Here is a 13,056-nt window from a genome sequence, read left to right as displayed (position 1 = left end):
GTTTATGTGTGTGTGTGTGTGTGTGTGTGTGTGTGTGTGTGTGTGTGTGTGTGTGTGTAGGAGACTGATTTTTTTCCTCCTTTTTTTTTTTTTTTCCTTTTTTATTTTGGTGACGGAATAGAAAGTACCACTTCGAAAAATCTTATCCAAACAAAAATATTGCTTTAATCATGACAAACGCTACCTGGAAAACTAGTGAATGAAGAAAATGGATTGCCTCCTTTATTGCTTCGGTTCGTTTCATCCAAGATCAAAATATTATGAATCAGAATCTTTTTTTTTCCCCTTGTACACAAGATTATATTTTGACATTTCACAACATCAATGTGGTTCAACATTCACAGAGCAAAACATTTAGTCCATCAATGAACATAGGAGAAAAAAAATCATTAACTTATTGAGATACAATGGTTATTTTTCAATATGAGAATACTTATAATAGTAATGATAATAAGAAGAACAATAACAAATAATAAAGAACAAAAAAGAAGGAAATATTGACAGTGATACCAAATTTCACATCATGGCATGTATTCATGATGACAAAGCTTTAAGGAGCACCAGAGTTTTTATAAAGTGTTATTAAAGGATTAATATAATTATGTTATCAATTACCTGTGGCAGCTTACTTCTTTTATCAGAATTAATTTGAAAACATGTCAAATTTTTGCAGTATATTCATTTCTGATATTGTTATAAATTCTATCAAACATGCATCATTCATATAATGTATTATGATGGCAGTTTTCATTTTACTCAATGCTCTGTTACAAATACAGAGTGTGGTAGCCAAACAAAACCACAGTAATTCATTTCCATTGTGTGTACATGCTTTTCTAACTTGTATCTATTCTTGAGGTCAAGCAGGAATGCTTGCAGAGTTGGTTTTATTTGATTGATTCTACTCCTTTGTATAAAAATGTTTGCCCATAATAACATTAAATCAAATGTGTCATCCTTTATATTTTTCATCATCAGTTCCAAACAATGCCAATTCAAAGTTCAATCACAGTCGTTCACAGTTTTCACATTTCTCTCTCAATAACTTATTAAAGTCCTGCCAAAAGGTTTGCGAAACTGGATAAGAATCATATTTTGTTCGTAATGAAAACCACACATAAAAGTTTACAGACACAACAGCAAACGGTAAAACATGCATACTTCAATATTTCTAAGATGTAGGTGTTGCGAATATCGCTGTCATATGTGTTGGAATTTTCAGCGTGAAAAAGCAGTCTCATCACAGGACCAATTTTCTTGGAAATGCACTTTCGTTTAACGAATGATTCAGCTTCGGATGCAACAGTTCTAAGCTGGAAAAATTAATGGTTTTGATCACAGTGAAATACACGAGTTTAAATCATCTGCCCACTCGTTAAGGACAACATCAAAAGTCAAACTATGTTCTTTTATTTGGTGACTTTATTTTATAATCTACTTAAGCTTTTATGACAGTCAAAAGTATTCTGTTCTATTCTATTCACACACACACACACACACACACACAACTCACACGCCCTGTGTCTCGTCTCTCCCTAAGCCTCATCTTCTCTTCACCCCCTTCCCCCTCATCCTCCCTCCTGTCTCTGAAACATTGACACCGCCACCCCCTTCCACCCCTCGCCCCCGACCCTAGCCCCCTCCAACCCTCGTCCGAGCCACAATTCTCCCCCCCCCTCCTCCCCTCCTTCCGACCCCCCTCCGCTTCCTCCCACCCACACACACACTGTCTCCCTCTATGTTGACTCATTGTTGATGTCAGTCAGCCTGTCACTTGTGTTGTGTACCTGGGTCTCGTCTTCATCTTTACTGACTTCTGAATAAGCGTGGCGGAGTGATGAGGTGTGTGTGTGTGTGTGCATGTGTGCGGTCGCGCGCGTACGTTCGCGTGTGCTAACATGTGAGAGACATAGACAGAGCTCTCACGCGCTTGTTCCAAACAGTGTACAAAAAGAAGTTTTGCATAAATGACAAGCTTTGTGTCAGAGTGAGCGAGTGAGTGAGTGAGTATGTGAAAGAGTGAGAATGTGTGTGTGTGTGTGTGTGTGTGTGTGTGAGAAAGAGAGCCAGAGAGAGAGAGATTGAATGTGTATCTGTAGTGTGTATGTGTGTGTGCGTGTGTGTGTGTGTGTGTTGAGAAAGAGAGCCAGAGAGAGAGATTGAATGTGTATCTGTAGTGTGTGTGTGTGTGTGTGTGTGTGTGTGTGCGATGTGGGTAAAGTGGAGAGGTGGGGTAAGAATTTTAAGGTCGCGGAGAGAGGTAGTTTTTATTTTTATTTTTTATTCTATAGCGTTGTACAGTTGTAGTGGTAGGCCGTTAATCTCCAACGCGGAAGTATGTCAATCAAAACAAAGTTACCACGCGGGGAAGGCTTTTATTCCTAACGGGTTATGGTTCATACACGATATTCAATCTGTCAAAAGGATGTTCATGGGCTGTACAGTAACGTTCCTGCTCTCTCCGTCTCTGTTCTCTCGATCCCTATCTCTGTTTTTTTTTCGTTCACACACACACACACACACACACACACACACACACACACACACACACACATTAATTCGTTAGCAAAGTCTGCGGTTCGATCTGCTTCCATGGTAAACAGTTTAACTCACTCAGTACGGCCAGTCCTCTCTTCTCCTCTACACAGACCCCTCGGATGTCTAGTGGGTGTCTGAATGACCCAACCTTTAGCTTCCGTCGTCAGAATTGTGGTATTCTTTGTCAACATTCACCTCTTCAGTATAAGAGCCTTCCGCTTGCAATATTTTGATGGTGGTAATTGGGGAGAAACGCTGTTAACGTCGTCTTTTTCGCCGTTCGTATGGAGTGAGTTAATGACAGTTAACTTATATATAATTATATAAACAGTTTTGAATTATATATTTTTTTCTGGACTATATAATGATCATGCAATCCTTTATTTTAAAAGATGACACGATAGTACATATGTTGTTTAATTAAACATATAATGATATGAATTTCAATAGGCAAAAGCGGTTCTTCGTACCGAATAAAAAGAAGAAATTATGAATGTTGCAAACACTGAAAAAGGAAGGGGGAAAACTATGAGAGAAAATTTAAGTGACGAGTCTGTCTGTAGTGGGTTTTTCTCCCTTTTTTCTTGGTTGTTTTTTGTTGTTTTTGCTTTGTTTTGTTTTGTTTTGTTTGTTTTTAATCCGGACTGCAGACTCTGGGATGACATGACTATTGAAACAGCCCATTATGAATGCTAATGTCAGCGGACAAGTCGACAAAACTTATCTTTGTCGAGTTGTAATGAATTAATGGTGCAAATCATTGAGTGAGTGAGATTTTTTTCTCTTCTTTTTCAGAACAATAGAAACTGATAGACTGACTGTTGAAACTGACCACCATTCATTTTCACGTCTACCTAGACATAAGCCTATGAGACATTTTGTGTGAGGTGACTCAAGATACATTTATAGTGTGAATCAGTGAGCTAGTGTGAGTTTCATGGATTAAAGTGAAAGTGAAAGTGAAAGTGAAAACACCTAAAAAAAAAAACATGTGTGAAGTTCACGTAAGAACGGCAACGTGGGAGCCTGTGCGTCTTTCCGATGGGGAAGAGTTTTTTGTGTGTAAGTGATTGTTGGTTGAGTTGATGATGATGATGATGATGATGATAGTAGCAACAATGATGATAATAATAATAATATACATGCATGCATACATCATACATACATACATACATCATACATCTCTTTCTCAGTGCTACATGTTATGATGTGGTATAATATGCCATACACATACAAACCTTTCAAAGTGGTTTACAGTAACAGAAAGCACACAGGAGCACACACACACATACAGACACCAACATATACGATGCACAGAGAGACAGAGATAGATACATAGGGAGAGAGAGAGAGAGAGAGAGAGAGAGAGAGAGAGAGAGAGACGCATAAGCACGCAGAAACACACACACACACACACACACACACACACACACACACACACACACTCCCCCCTCCTCCCACGCCACTTCCCTCCCCCACCTTCCCCACACACGAACTCACACGGAAGAAACAGTTATGGATCTACAGAGTACAGATACAGAATGGAGTGCCTCGATTAGATTTGTTAGATGAGGATGATGTAGATGAGGATGGTGATGATGTAGATGATGATGATGATGATGATTAGCAAGCGACCCCACCCCCACCACCACCCCCCACTTTCTCAGCTATCGCCGCTTCCCGTCCGTTCATCGTAGTGAACTTCCTTTGTCTCTGTGTCTGTCTCTGTGTCTGTCTGATCAACTCCAACTCCACCTCGTTCTTTATGCACATCTCTCTGTCTGTCTGTCTGTCTTTCTTTCTCTTTCTCTTTCCCTCCCCCACCCCCCTTTCCCACTCGCTCTGGGTTTCTTTTCTTCATTCCAAAAAGAAAGAAGAAGAAGAAGAAAAAAAAAAAAAAAAAGATAGTGCATGCAAATCCGGAATCTTGTCATGTTGAACCAGAGTGTTAATGACGTAATGACTACATAGTTTGTTTACTTGTTTATTTATTTAGTTATTGTATTTTTTGGTCTATGTTGGGTGTATATATTTTCTATTCATTCATTTTTAGTTTCCTTATCTCAAACTACACAGTGTTTTTATCAATTAGTTAAATAATTAATTGATTACTTCATTTATCTGTTCACAGATCGAGGAGGAGGTAACGCGGGAAACAAAGGAGGGGAAGGAACCTACACCCACAAGGGAGACAACAGACATAACTCCGGAGGAGGAGGAGGAGTTAACAGCAGCAGCCACACCATCAACAAAACAGACAGCACCTCTCCATCACACAACCAGCACCCCCACCACCACTGGGCCAGCATGGAGGGACCCGTGTACCTGTGTGACTACCTGGGCTACAAGACGCTTAACAAGCCAGCCACCAGCGTGGCGGGGCTCCAGCCAGGCGTCAAGGACCTCTACCTGCAGTTCCGGAGGGCCATCCATCAAGGTGGAGCCCCGAGAAAGTCCAGCTTCAAGGTCACGCCGGGAGGACTGCTGGTCTCGCTGCACGAAAGCGGAGGCCCCATGGAGATGTTCTTTGACATCACCTGCGTCAACCTGATCCAGGCCGTGCGCTTCGCCCTGCTCAAAGGCTCGGAGAAGAAGCCCAAGGCGGTGTTCGTGCCCATAGACGAGTCCCGGTCCACCTTCAACGTGGACAAGTCGGCCTTCAGCCTGGACAAGTCCTTCCACTTCCTGACGCAGGCCAGCCATCCGCCGCTGCTGGTGTGCGTGCTGAGGAGGCCCAAGGGCGTCAAGGCCATGGACTGCCACGTCTTCGGCATGGACTCGCCGGACGACGTGCTGTACGTGCAGTCCCTCGTCCGCCAGCTCGTGACCTCCGGCGGGTCGGCGGCCGGCGGGGAGGCGGCCTTCAACCGGAGCAGCACCCGCGGGGACTTCATCCGCACGGAGTTCGGCGACTACAACGTGTACCGGGGAGGGGGCCAGGGGGGGCAGGGACAGGGGCAGAAGTTCGAACTCAAAGACGAGTACTTCCGAGGAGGAGGGGGAGGTGAGGGAGGAGGTGGTGGTGGAGGTTACCCACCATCCCAGCTGGACCCGGGACCGGTGCCGAGGGGAGGGGGGCAGCCCAGCCCCCGGGAGACCTACCCGGCGGAGAGCAGCGAGCGGCCCCGCTTCGGGTGGTCCTACGACAAACCGCAGAGCGGAGAAGACTTCCGGCGCATCTCGGGACACTACGGGGGCAGTAACAACGCCGCCGGTGGTGGTAGTGGTGTTGGTGGTGGTGGTGGTGGTCGCCCTTTGAGCGGGGATCCTCGTCCGGGTGGCAACCAGTTCCCTGAAGGAGGAGGCGGCGGTGGTCAGTACTACCCGGACACCCGTGCGGGTGGCGGTCAGTACCCGGGCGAAAGGCGCTCCGCCGAGCTGGGCGAAGACCGGAGCGGCTTCCGCGGCGGGTCGGGCTACAGAAGACCGGAATACGACCGCTCCGAGATCAGCCACGTCCGGGAGCGATCCGGGGACAGCGGCGGCGACAACAGCAACCGGATCACCGGCATAAACCGTAAAGTCAGCGGTGGCTCCGACTACAGTGGAGGAGGAGGAGGATGGGGTGGGGGGGAGCCCCCTCCTCAGGACTCCCGCTACACCCCAGTCAGCAGCCCCAGGTCCGAAGCCCCGCCCAAGGTGATGCAGAAGCCCGTGTCCCCCGTCAGAGTGGCGGCCGGCCCTGCCTTGCCCCCTCCCGGCAGTTCCAGCCCCTGTGGTGGTGGTGGTTGGGGGAGGAGGAGGAGGAGGGCACCACCACCACCACACCCCTCTCTCCCCCCGCGTCAGCAGCGGCGAAGCTCCTCCCACCCCGCGCACCCCCACCTCCCCCTACTCCCCGTCAGGACCTCCCACAGGAGGTGGTGGTGGAGGTGGTGGTGGTGGTGTCTACAACGAAGGGCCCGCCTTTTCACTGTCCAACCGGGAGAGCCGCGGCGCCGGGGAGGAGGCGGAGAACGAGGCCCCGTCCCACGGCGGCAAGCCCGTGGCCAAGGTGCCGCCCCACCTCAAGGGCGTCAAGGTGTTGCCCTCGGACTTCCTGGCCGTCAAGCTCAAACCCAAGCAGCAGCGCAGCGAGTCGCAGGAGTCCGAGCACGGCTACGACAACCACCAGAACATCCTGACCCAGTACAAGCAGCTGCAGCTCCAGGAGCAAGACTCGCAGGAGGGGTTCACCGGGTTCGACGACCGCGACCCCCTGGACAAGCCCGGCGGCGGCGGCAAGGCCTCTAGGACCTACACCAGCAACTGGAACGACGACGACGTCGGGATCCGCCCGGCGACGACCTCCAAGGAGGAACAGCAGCAGCGGCGCTACATCGAGCAGTACTCAGACCAGGACAGACCCCAGGGCCCACGCTACGAGGACGGCCTCAAGTCCCGCGGCCACGGCGGGTCCGCTAAGTACAGGGACAGCGACGCCGGCGGGCCTGGTGGCGGCGTTGCCGGCGATTGGCGCTCTGCGTCTCTATTGCAGGGCCACCAAGGCGGGTACTCTGCCGGCAGCAGCAGCAGGGTTGTGGTTGTTGGAGGAGGAGGAGGGGGAGGGGTAGGGGGCCTCTCTGCCCCGAGCAGCGCGGCCAATGACGAGCAGCAGCAGGGCAGGAAGAAGGACGCGGAGATCGCCAGCATGTTCAGCAACTTCCGGCTCCAAGGGCAACCCGAGGCCTTCAACCCCGACAGAAACAATTTCGAGCAGTCGCTGGGTTATCTGCCGTGAAGCGTGGATTACCGACCGAACCCCCCTCCCCCCCCCCCTCCCCCCTCCCTCCGCCCATCTCTCTCTCTCTCTCCGTCTCACCTCAAACTTCCCAACTTCCCTCCCTCCTCCATCTATGTGTGTGGCCTATTCCAACCCCCCCCCCCCACCCCCCGTACCGTCCCCCAAGCCTTTTCCCTGTTTCTCTCTCTCTCTCTCTCTCGCTCGCTCGCTCGCTCGCTCGCTCTGTCACTCTCTTCCCTCCCTCTCTTGCTAATATACAGTAATAGGAATGGCTAGGAGGAGCATCTCTCTCTCTCTCTCTCTCTGTCTGTCTCTCTCTCTCTCTCTCTCGCGCGCGCTCTCTTTATAATTGTGCATGTGTTTTTTCAATGTAGAAGAAAATGTGGCTGTTCTTTCTGAATGGGGCAATGATCATTATTATCTTTTATCTTTAAACAATCTTTTCTTTATTGTTTGTGGTTGTGTTTTAAAGCTCTTGACATTTTCACATTCACCCATATAATTATGATGATGACTCGGTGGCTTTGAATGCATGCTTCTCGACTGCGTGTTTTGTTCGTTAGTAAATTTGTTTTTTTGTCATATATCCTGATTGATGATGGTGACATAACTTATGTTGGAAAAAAAAAAAGAAAAAAAAAGTAACAACGTAGAAATCTTGCGTTCACTGTGTAAAGTTTACGCATTGATATATTTCCCACGCTTTAAAGATACTTTCGGGATAATCACTTAACACCAGGCAACCCGATCGGACACTTTTTTTTCCTTTTTTTGGTGGGCGGGGGGGGGGGGGGGGTGGGGGGGTGTGCATGCGTGAACAATTATTTTCAGTGATTTGTATACAGCTGTTCAGGTTGTGTGTGTGCGTGTGCGTGTGTGTGTGTGTTGTAGCATTGCCTTAATTTTTCAGATAAAAAACAACAACAAACAGACGTTTTTGAATATATGTGATTATGAACACAATTGAAGTCCAAGAGCGAAATAGCAAGAGGCAGGGGGAAAAAAAAGAGTACGTGTATTTGTTTACCAGCCAGTCATGTCATACTTGATGATGGTGATGATGATGATGATGATACTAATAGTAATAATAGTAATAGTAATAATAATAATGTATACTTATGGAGCACACTATCCAGGCGATCTTTTAGTTCATGTGAGAGAAAGGTAGGGAGAGGAAGCCTTGATGTTCATAATGTGGTTTTGGGTCTAAGTAGTAAACATTAAAGAACGTCGCTGTTATCTGTAATTCATATGTAACGACAAAGATCACAATACTTTGGTCGGATATATACATGCATACATATATATATATATGTCTAAAAGTTCATCAAGCAAGAATAGACAATATTGCGCTGTATCGTCATCGATCATTGGAATCACATGTGTCGTGTTTGACAGTGCTCTCGCCTCGCTCATGTGAGCGCGCGCGGGCTCGCGCGCGCGCGTATGGGGGAGGGGGAGGAGGGAGGGCTATGGGGGGTGGGGTGGGCAAAAAAAAGGGGCGGGTTGGAGATCAAAATGGGCGAAAAACATTTTTATTTAAAATTTTTTTTTATTTTTTTATCAGAACTGAGACCAAAACTGTTGAAACATAACCGTTGAAGGTGTTCAGTGCTTCGCTCGCAACTTTGGTGGTTGTTGTTGTTGTTGATAGTGTTGACGATGATTGTGATGATGATGATGATGATGATGATGATGATGAAAATGAAGACATGGTGTTTGTTTCCAGTTCTTAAAAATCCGAATAGGAGGAGAAAAGAAAAAAAGAAAACGCACTAGCAGGTCTGCACGTGTGTTGACCTGGGAGATCGAAAAAAATCTTCACCCTGTTCCTACCAGGCGCCGTTACCGAGATTCGAACCCGGGACTCTCAGATTAAAGTCCAACGCTTTAACCATTCGGCTATTGCGCCCGTCTTTGTGATAGGACAAAGCCTTAGAAGGGACGGTTCAGGGCTGCTTTTGTTTTTGAGTCGCGATTGTGTGTGTCTATCTGAAATTGTGGCTGTTGAAGTGAAACGCAGCACCCACACTTCCTTCCTTATCTGATCGCTCATTTCATCCCTCTCTCAAGTTATAGTTTACAAAATGGAGCGCAAATTTAGAAACAACAAACTGCTCAGTCGAGAACTAGCCTGTTTATACGGCTTCTATTCAAGCTTTGACCAATTTCAAAGATAAGTGGATTTGTTTATATCGAACCGTTGTCATTCAAAACAGATTGAACATCAAAATTTTGTGAATCAGTGAAGCAAAATGGTATTTCAACGAATGACATTAAAAAAAAAAAAAGAAGAAAAAAAAAACCAACAAAAAACCCAGCAAACTTTGTGTCGTTGTTGCTGCTACTGCTGCTGTTGCTGTTGTGGTTATTGTAGTCGTTGTTGCAGTGGTAGCTATTGTTTCATTGCATTCAGGTGAAGCCTGCAAATTAGACTGGTGAGCTTCCGGCGACTGTTTGTCATGGCCGTCGGCTTCAAAGAAGAGCATAATTATGATCGATAATTTACTCGAGCGGCAGTGATCACGGTTTCTAATGGCAGGGCCAGTCCACAGTTTTCAGTTTGGTGTCTTTGTGATAGGACATCATCATCCATCTCACCCTCTTTTGTGGGCTGCAACTCCCACGTTCACTCGTTTGTATACGAGTGAGCTTTTACGTGTATGACCGTTGTTTTTTTACCCCGCCATGTGGGCAGCCATACTCCGTTTTCGGGGGTGTGCGTGCTGGGTATGTTCTTGTTTCCATAACCCACTGAACGCTGACATGGGTTACAGGATCCTTAACGTGCGTATTTGATCTTCTGCTTGTGTATACACACGAAGGGGGTTCAGGCACTAGCAGGTCTGCACGTGTGTTGACCTGGGAGATCGAAAAAAATCTTCACCCTGTTCCTACCAGGCGCCGTTACCGAGATTCGAACCCGGGACTCTCAGATTAAAGTCCAACGCTTTAACCATTCGGCTATTGCGCCCGTCTTTGTGATAGGACAAAGCCTTAGAAGGGATGGTTCAGGGCTGCTTTTGTTGTAGGAACAGAGAGAGAGAGAGAGAGAGAGAGAGAGAGAAACAGACACAGACACAGACAGACAAACAGAGGCACAGAGACAGAACGAACGAACGGACGAACGAAAATTGATTTATTTCAATAGGGTAAGGGAATAAGCATAATTGTTTTTTTTTTGTTTTTTTAAACATCCGGCCTTCTGGGCAAACTGAAAAAATAAAGGTAAGAATGTATTCACAAAAGCAAAGAGAGAGAGAGAGAGAGAGAGAGAGAAACAAAGATATACGCAGACAGTGGTATACAGACAGACAGACAAATAAAGATAAAGATAGGGCAGCCGCTTGAATTAAGTTAACGTGATGGTGGTGGTTAAGAACGTGGTAATATGTCTGTATGCTCTCGCTCTCTCTCTGTCTCTCTCTCTCTCTGTGTCTCTGTCTCTCTGTTTGTCTGTCCGTCTGCTTGTCGCTTGCACAGTGAATGTCTGTGGCATTGTGTACAGTTTTTTTTTGTCTGGTGTAGTGATGTGAGACTATGTGACGCAACGGCGTCGGCCATGTCTCTGATGATGGTAAACAGAAATCTCGTTACATTTCCGTGATAATTCTCCTCCCCAGGTAACCACAGACACCGTGATATGACCTGTTGGCCTGTACAGAGAGAGAGAGAGAGAGAGAGTGTAATGTCAGGTTACTATACAGCTATCTCACGTTGAGTTGTGTTCATTCGTGGACGAAAATGGTGGCCTTGGAATGAGTGCGTGCGTGAGCGTGTGTGTGTGTGTGTGTGTGTGTGTGCGCGCGCGCGCGCTCACCTGTGTGCTTAAAACATGATTGTAATGTGTGTGTGTGTGTATGTGTGTGTGTGTTTGTGTCTGTGTACCTGTGTGTGTGTGCACCTGTGTGCTTAAAACCTGATTGTAAATTTTTTCCCTCTCGGTCACATAGTCACTTTAATATCTTTTCCAGTTGCCGAACTGTGTAGTTCGCATATTCTTCATGCAGTTGTAGTAAATCAACATATTTTACACGCGCACATCTTACTTCTTTATTCATTCATTGATATGATTGTGTGTGTATGTATTCATTCATTCATTAAATTAATTGTTTACTTATTCGTTGGTTTGTTTTTGACAACACGCACTGTTATGGAAGTTCTTTGCCGAATTCGACAAAATGCTTTGTGATGAAGACTGCTAATTTTCATTACTTACATCAACGGATATAGGGTTTGTTAATATCATTCCCTCTGAAAACGGAGTATGACTGCCTACATGGCAGGGGTTAAAACGGTCACTCACGTAAAAGCCCATTCGTGCATACGAGTGAACGTGTGAGTCGCAGCGCACGAACAAAGGAGAATAAGATTATTATTATTATTATTATTATTATTATTATTATTATTCAATCCCGATGAAATGTGACGTGAATGATCTTACCATTCTGAGCAAAAGAAGTCCACTGGACGTTTTGACATATTTTTTGCTGGCAAATTTGTGTTACCAAGAAAGAAAAGTATAAGATGGAAGAACACAGATTTGCGTGCAGAATGTTAAGAGGTTTTCTCAGTAGAGATAATAGAATGTTCTGTATTCTGTATTTCGTGTGCTGGCTACACCAACACAGCTTACTTGCGATCGTGTACAGTTTAATGTATATGTTTTTGAGGGAAGTGGTTTAAGTGTATATTATTTGCCTGCTATGGATAGGGTGTGACTTTTTTTTTTCTGTTGTTGTCTCGAAGGACAAACAGTGTATGTGAACAGATTGCGTTGTGTTTGCTTAATTTTCTTTTTCTTTTTATGTATGTTTTCGGGTTTTTTTTGTTTTGTTTTGTTGTTGTTGTTTTTATCTGATGGGGAAACGGAATTGAAGCGAAGGCGTTGGGGAGAGAGAGACTGAGAGAGAGAGAGGCCGGGTGTGTTTGTGTGTGTGTGTGTGTGTGTGTGTGTGTGTGTGTGTGTGTGTGTGTGTGTGTGTGTGTGTGCGTGCGTGCGTGCGCGCGTCTGCACTTGTGTGTGTCCGTAAACGTATGTGATGCGTTTGTCGAGGACAGAATCAGACTTGTATTATAGGACTGTATATCACGGAGAATTCCTTAGCTTTCTCCAGAGAAAAAAAAAAGTAAATGAAAGAAAGAAGAAACTGTATCCTTTCCATGGATTACTCGGACGTGGCTTTCGGTTGTACCGTATGATCAATTGATTAATTATAAGAGTATCGATATGTATACCCGTTCATCTATCAATGATAATTATGGCATACTTTTGCGTCTGCATCACATATTTGATCATCATCACCATCATTATCATTATTCTCCCCTCTTCCGTCTGATAACCAGTGGAATAAAATAGAAATAATACATATTCCTCCTGCCCCCCCATTCCAGATTGTATTTGTATTTCATTTTATCACAACAGACTTCTCTGTGTGAAATTCGGGCTGCTTTCCCCAGGGAGAGCGCGTCGCTACACTACAGCGCCACCCCCCCCCCTTTTTTTTCTTATATAGGCGTCCAAGTAAAAGCTATCATTCATTATAAGTTCACAGTTGGGCCAACAACCAGAGATGAATGATGAAAGGTTTTCTCCACGGGAACAGAAATTCCTCTACAGCTTAATCTTTTGTGAAGGACGGTGACTCTCAAACTAAGAGGCAAGATTACACTGGCTCTTTGGAGCAGCAGCCTCCTTGTTGGCTAGCTGGCCTTTGGGGACCATCCCACTGCCGTCTGTCCTGGCTGAAATCAAATTCAAGCACAGATGGTCGACACACAGATGGTCGACACAC

The 13,056-nt window shown here is 45.8% G+C and overlaps 1 pseudogene across 1 annotated transcript in view; it reads left to right on the top strand.

Annotated features, from left to right (window-relative positions):
- LOC143274819 (uncharacterized) overlaps window positions 1-9,565 on the top strand; it is a 10,091-nt pseudogene extending 526 nt beyond the window's left edge. Inside the window, exons 2-3 of the transcript XR_013053312.1 lie at window positions 3,334-3,600; window positions 4,670-9,565. The product of XR_013053312.1 is annotated as an uncharacterized LOC143274819 (transcript). The remainder of the gene's footprint in view (window positions 1-3,333; window positions 3,601-4,669) is intronic.
- Window positions 9,566-13,056: the final 3,491 nt, after the last annotated feature.

This window comes from Babylonia areolata, chromosome 29 (assembly GCF_041734735.1).
Source record: "Babylonia areolata isolate BAREFJ2019XMU chromosome 29, ASM4173473v1, whole genome shotgun sequence".
In the NCBI taxonomy this organism is placed as follows: Eukaryota; Metazoa; Mollusca; class Gastropoda; order Neogastropoda; family Buccinidae; genus Babylonia; species Babylonia areolata.
The sequence above is the reverse complement of the archived record's forward strand: the minus strand, read 5'-3'. Positions and strand labels throughout refer to the sequence as shown.